The sequence below is a fragment of the Sylvia atricapilla genome, chromosome W (assembly GCF_009819655.1).
Source record: "Sylvia atricapilla isolate bSylAtr1 chromosome W, bSylAtr1.pri, whole genome shotgun sequence".
Taxonomy (NCBI): domain Eukaryota; kingdom Metazoa; phylum Chordata; class Aves; order Passeriformes; family Sylviidae; genus Sylvia; species Sylvia atricapilla.
The window spans coordinates 3,250,794-3,257,457 of NC_089173.1; the positions used below are offsets into that span (position 1 = coordinate 3,250,794).

The 6,664-nt window shown below is 46.6% G+C and overlaps 1 long non-coding RNA gene across 1 annotated transcript; it reads right to left on the bottom strand.

The window, feature by feature from the left end:
* Nucleotides 1-5,116: 5,116 nt before the first annotated feature.
* On the bottom strand, nucleotides 5,117-5,776 carry LOC136373343 (uncharacterized). The gene is made up of 2 exons (XR_010745633.1): nucleotides 5,460-5,776; nucleotides 5,117-5,427 (listed from the first exon to the last, which is right to left on the bottom strand). It is a non-coding gene; the product is annotated as an uncharacterized lncRNA (long non-coding RNA).
* Nucleotides 5,777-6,664: the final 888 nt, after the last annotated feature.

Consider the following 6,664-nt stretch of genomic DNA (forward strand, 5'->3'; position numbering starts at 1 on the left):
AAGGCCACAGCATCAAACCTGACAGAGCTCAAGAAGCATTTGGACAATGTTCTCAGGCACATAAGAATGGCCCTGTGCAGGGCCATGAGATGAGCTCAGTGACTGTGGGTCCTTTACAACTCAGCATATTCTGTGATTCAGTAATGACCAGAAGTCACATCAATTGAGAGGTGTATTTGGTTTGCATTGCCTGGTTTTTGGTAATGGGGGTGGTGTGGTGGATTTGTATTGATTGAAGAAAGTTGTGGCAAAAACCAATTAGTGACTGGCTTTGAAGCCGATAGCCTGATTAACCAATTAAATATGGATGTACCTAGGTTACACAGGTTGCAAATCAGAGGAATTCCGGGAATCTTTCCCTTTTCTTCTGGCCTTGGGAAAAGTAAGCTGGCCCCGGCTCCTCCCTTGCTGCGAGGGGGAGCCAGGCCCTTTCCCAGGAAAGCCCACCGGGCCCTGGGTCAGGGCTGGCCCTGGTGACTCCCGGGCAGGGGGAGGGGATGAGAGTATGCCTTGTCCCAGCCAGATCGGGCCCAAGCAGCTGCTAAGATCTTGCTGCTATGCCACCCCCCCCCCCCCCCCCCCCCCCCCCCCCATCGTGGCGCAGGAGGCTTAGCCAGGCTAGGCGGCCCCTGCCAGAAGCCAGGCCCCTTCGCCTCCCCCCCAGGTGCGGCTCTGGCCGCCACTGCCAAGTCATCCGGCGGAGGGGAGGGGGGCCCAGCTGTGCGGAGTGGATTTGCAGCTGGAGTTTGGGCACGGCCTGAATGTACTGCCTTCGGCCACTGCCCAAAAGAAATCATCATGTCCTCTGCAGGTTGTTAACTCTTTCCTGGCACAGATGAAACTTGCAAAGCACTAATCCTCTCTGATCTGGAGGAGAAAAGGGACAGAATGAAGACACATAGAGAGACAATATGAAGACATCACAGTCAGTGAAGGAAGAGTTACATCTTGAATGGAAGAGAAGATGCCTTGGTTTTAGGCTGAAAGTCTTTTGTGAGCCATGGTAATGGACTGTAATATACTAGAATATCCCTATAAAATATGCATTGAGGAGATTATAAGATTGTTTAGATTGTAGATTTGAGCAAAGGCATTTGTGATGGGCTAAGTAAATATTGAAGTAGCTGTGATCTTATGAGAAACTTGAACAGAGAGAGTGAGATGAAATGAAGATGAAGATCTGCTCCTAGAAAGAGAAAAGATCTCTGTTGCTAGAGATAAAGAAACCTTTGCATTTAGAATTGTTCATCGTTAAAATGATACTCCATGTGTTTCATGTCCCATATGCAGCTGTGGGAAAAGTTGCATGATATGGGAGAGACTTCACAGATGCAGATTTCCCAAGTGGCTGCTTTTGTGAGAGCTAAAAGCCACAAGTGGATTGTTCTTTTTTTGTAGGAAGTTTCATGGCTGACTAAAAGAGACTTCTCTCTAAATGAACTGATGAAAGACTATTTTATAGGTGGTAAAATTGACCTAAAGTTTGAAGTTTTGTCTTTATATGTTGTTTGTGAGAAAGAAAAGAAACTGTTGAGGGAGAGAAGTGTTTTGGAGGTTTTATTCTGATTCTTATTAAATTTTTCTCTCTTGCAGTTTTGTTAATAAATCTGTCTTTATATGCTTTTAAGTTTTGAGCCTGCTTTCCTTTCCTCCTAATCCTATCTCAACAGAAAGAGTAAATAATTGTAGTAGACACTCAAAGCACTGCACATAATTTGGGAAACAGAAATTGGCGTATGTGAAACCACTACAGGTGGCTTATGTGAAAAGATGGTAGAAGCTTCCACCATGTCCAGCAGTCCATCCCTGGTGGTTCCAAAGATGGATGTGACACTGTCCAAGGCTGGGCCAATTAGAAATGGGGGTAACACACCTGTGATAACATTTAAGAAGAAAGAAAACCAAAAAGTTGTTGCACAATTGTAGTTGTGACCAGAGAGGAGCAGAGGGAGAACATGCGAGAACAACCATGCAGACACCAAAGTCAATGAAGAAGGAGGGGGAGGTGGTGCTCCAGGCACCAGAGCTAAGATTCCTCTGCAGCCTGTTGTGAAGACCATGGTGAAGCAGGCTGTTCCCCTATAGCTCATGGAGATCCATGAGGATGCAAAAATCCACTCGCAGCCCATGGAGGAGATCCACACTGGAGCAGGTGGATGCCTGAGATGAGGTTGTGACCCCATGTGAGACCTGAGGTGAGAGGGGCCCATGCTGGAACAGCCTGTCCTTGGAGGACTGCCCTCTGTGGAAGAATGACCCATGCTACAGCAGTGTTGGGAGGATTGTTGCCCATGGAATGGACTCACATTGCAGCAGTTAGCAGAGATCTGTTGCTCATGAAATGGACTCACATTGGAGGAGTTCACAGGAAACTGTCTCCTGTGGGAGGGACCCCATACTGAAGCAGGGGAAGGACTCCTGTCCCTGTGCAGCAGGAGAAACCATAACCCACATTCCCTGTGTTGAGGGTTAGGTTTAACAGTGAATTTTTCCCCATTTGTCATCTGAAAAGATGCTGGGGGAAGGAGACAGGACACCCCTGGGGATAAATGGTAGGTTATTGAGTGAACAAAAGGAGTAGCCAATCATTCTGGCATACCAGGGAAATGGTTTGGGGAGGGGGGGGAACGGGAATTTGGCAACTGGGTGTGGACAGTCTTCTTCCCTGCTGGGAGTGGAGATAGTCATGCGGTTTTTGCCCTGGACTTCTGTGCAGCGGCTCGGCACTGATGTGGAGTTCTCCTGGCCACTTGCTTGTAAGCCCATTTCTTGCAAGAGAGAGTCCTAGCTACCCTGTTGACTGAGACTGGTGGCTGCCAGTGTCGGGAGACCAGCACAGTCCGCATGAGTGCTCAGGGGAATCACCCTCCCCGTACACTTTCTTCCTCACTTCCTCGCTGCCATTATCCTTGGTGAGGTTCCGAGCTTGCACCAGAGCAGCCCCTGCCACTTGCGAGTGAGCTCCTGCACCTTCTCCATCTTGCGGAAGCCACCAGAACCCCCTGCTAGTTGTGGTCGTAACTACAACAAAGGGGAAAAATAGTGCTTAATGGGTGGGAAACATCTGTTATTGTTTTGTTGTTTGTTCTGTTTTGTTGTATATATTTTCTAGTATAGAACTGTTATTCCTTTTCCTACATTTCTGCTTGGAAGCCCTGTAATTTTCAATGGTATAGTAATTTTGAGGGAGGGTTCTTCTTTCCATTCTAGGAGGGCTCTCATCTTCCTTGGCAGACATTTGTGTTTTAAACCAAGACACCCTGTCTCCTTGTGCCACTGGGGTAGGAGGTAGAGCTGGGAAGGGGGAAGGTGTTTTCAAGGGTCTTTTTTACTTCTCATTATCCTGCTTTGATTTTGTTAGTAATAAACTTAAATCGTATCTCTAATTAAAGCCTGTATTGCTCGTGATGATATTTGATGAGTGATCTCTCCCAGTCCTTATCTCAACTCATGAATGCTTTGTTAAATTTTCTCTCCCCTGCCCAGTTGCAGAGGACAGTGAGAGAGCAGCTTTGGTGGGTGCCTGGCATTTGGCACCTACAAGGGGTTGTCAGGAATCTGAAGGGAAATGGGGACTTTGTGACTGATGCAAACCTGAGGGTCCAGGATATTGCCAGGCATGGGGGAAGGGATGGGAGTGTGGAACTATGCAAAGCTATGAAGGAATGTGCAGGGGAAGTGGATCAGGGAGGAACAACGGGGAGAACAAAGAGGGGTATAAAAGGAGCCAGCTGTATACAGAAGTTCTGCTTGCTTGATCCAGTCCTGTGCCTGATCATCACAGTTTTTCCTGTCTTTTCAGTTGCCAAGGTACAGTGCAACAGCAGTGACAGCACTGGCGACTATGGTAATTCTGGGGCAAAACACCCGAAGGAGCAAGGTGAGGGGTTCCCAGAGTCAGGGAAAACCAAAAGAGTGGAAAGACGTGGCAGGATCTGGCAGCTCTCATGAGAGAAGCTGATGTGGCAAGGGCATTGCCAGAGCAACCATGGGAGATTTAAATGGCTCTAGGGAGCGTAGTGACCAGGGCGGGCAAACAGAATGTGGCATGGCAGTTCATGCAGACATGGGAGATAGGAGGGCACAGCCACTCTCATAACTCCTGAGGTGAGCTCACCTGGTGTTTTTTGCCTGCCCATCTAGAACAGATCCAGCAATGGTTTCCACATGGTTGAAAGGTGTCTCTAGAAGGAGCATAGTGATCCAGATGGAGCTCCCACAGAAGCATACAACTGTCTAGATCTCCAGCTGCAGGGAGTCTTTGAAGCTGACATTAGTACCGAAGAGCAGCAGAGACAACACCTGCATGCAGTGAGACAAGGTGGATGATCTCAGCCTGATGGCAGAGCTTAAAGAGGAAGCGGAGAGGCTGAGGAGTATCAGGGAGTATAAGAGAAATAGCTTGGTGGAGTCACACCCTTCCAGCGCTGAGGGAAATGTAGCAGTTGGAATCTTGTTGAGAGTCAGAGAAAACCTGACCCTCAATATAATAGAACCATAGAATAGATTGGGTTGGAAGGCACCTTAAATATCATCTAGTTCCAACCCCTCTGCCATGGGCAGGGATGACACTTACTAGATGATGTTGCTCACAGCACCATCCAACCTGGCCTTAAACACTTCCAGAGATGGGGAATTCACAACCTCTCTGGGCAACCTGTTCCAGTGCTTCACCACCCTCTGAGTAAAGAATTTCTTCCGAACACCTAATCTAAACCTGACCTTTTTCAGTTTAAAACCACCCCTTGTCCTGTCACTATCTCTTCTCTTTTAGTGGAAGGTTTCCCTGCCCACAGCAGGGTGATTGGAACTAGATGATCTATCTTTAAGGTCCCTTCAAACCCAAACCACCCTTTGATTCTCCATGCTGAACAAGCCCAGCTCTCTCAGCGTGTCTTTGTAGGAGAGGTTGCTTCATCCTTCTAATCATCTTCATGGCCCTTCTCTGGACCCACTCTAACAAGTGGTTATCTTTCTTGTGCTGAGGACCTCAGAGCTGGATGCGGTACTCTAGGTGAGGTCTCACAAGGTGTCAGGGTCCGCAAACATATGCGGGGAACCTGATGGTTCGTTTTAGGATCTCAGAGCGCAAAAGACACAGCGGGGGACAACTCAGTTTATACAACAAAAAATGCACCTTTATTTACTGCCACCAAAATGCGATAGTGGGAGAGAAAATAGAGAATAGTAAGAAAGATAGAAAAGAGGGTAAGGGGATTATAGCTACCAACGTGGAGGGCCGAGTCCTCGAGGCCGAGATGCCTATAGACGCAATCTTCTCCAGTGGGGTGATCACGAAAGTGAGCTGGGGTCTCCAGGGTTTTATAGGTTGTTCAAGGCGGGGACCAAAGCGAGTGGCACAAAGCCAAAGCAGGAGCCACCTGTGTTGAGGCAAAACAAGGGGCCCAGAGCCAAAGCAGGAGCCACCTGTGTCAAGGTTGGGACAAAACCGGAGCCACCTGCGTCAAGGTTGGGACAAAGGAGAGTCACAGAGCCAAAGCCGGAGCCACCTGTGTCGAGGTTGGGTGCTCAGGGACAAACTGCACATCGTACGTGCCATACTCTGGTACGGGCGGACCAGTTTGGGCAAGTAGCCTTGGCTCAGTCCACTGTGACCAGTTCCATTGTTCTTGCACTCCGTTCTCATGGAGATGCATATCAGTCCTCCGAGACTTGGCAAACGTTCCACCTCAGCCAGGCCAGGGGCTCCTTTCAGAGTCTGGGGTCTCAGTCCTCAGTCATTGGAGACTGTCGTGAGGCATATCACATCCTTGGACAGACTCTGACAGTGGGTATGTCAAAAAATAATTTAAGGTACTAATCATATAACTTTATAAAATGGAAACCTTTGTCATCCACCTCTTACATTGGAGGTTGAGATGTAAATAGTGGTTGAGATGGGTTCTTTGGGGGAGTTCTTTGTAAGTTTGTTAAAAGACTTTTGGAGGTGTTTTGTTTTTCTTTTTAATATAAGATGTCAGATTTCTCTTGGGATAGAGTATGAAAAAAGATAGTATGAATAACAAGATACTTGCTGCTTTATAATACTATTGTGCTATATGCAAGATTTTTTTAGTAATTTCTTTTCTTTCCCTGTTTGGTGATGCTAAGTGACACTAAATTATTGTAAATTTTGCAGAAACTATTTTGGGGGTTTTACTTAGTTTTCCAGCTTTTTTTGCAGATGAGACCTGTCTCACAAAACTGGTGGTGTTAATTCCCATCAACGGGGGTTCTCACCAGAGTTTTTAAAAGGTACCTGTTCTCTTAAATCAATGCATGACAAATCTGGTGAGTGTCTTTGGCCTTAAATAGAAACAAATCCTATAGTGTATGTATCTTTCTGAGTTCTCCTAAAATAGTAAGAGAAATCTTCTGGAATAGCAAGAATTCATTGTCTTTCTACTCTAGGAACAAGCTGGGCAGAGGATCTGCCCACCAGAAACCTTCAATATGATAAGGCTCTAACATCGGAATATTTATTAAGTCAACAAGTTAAGACTAGCCCATAAATACCTTAATAGAAAAGAAAGAAGGGGAAAAATAGGTTTTTTTTACACTCTGTAGTTTAAGTTATTTTTGTTATTGACTAAATTTTTCTCCTTAAGTTTCCTTTTAACCTGTTCCTCGATCCTGGTTGCAGTTAAAAAAGGTGGAGGCTTTC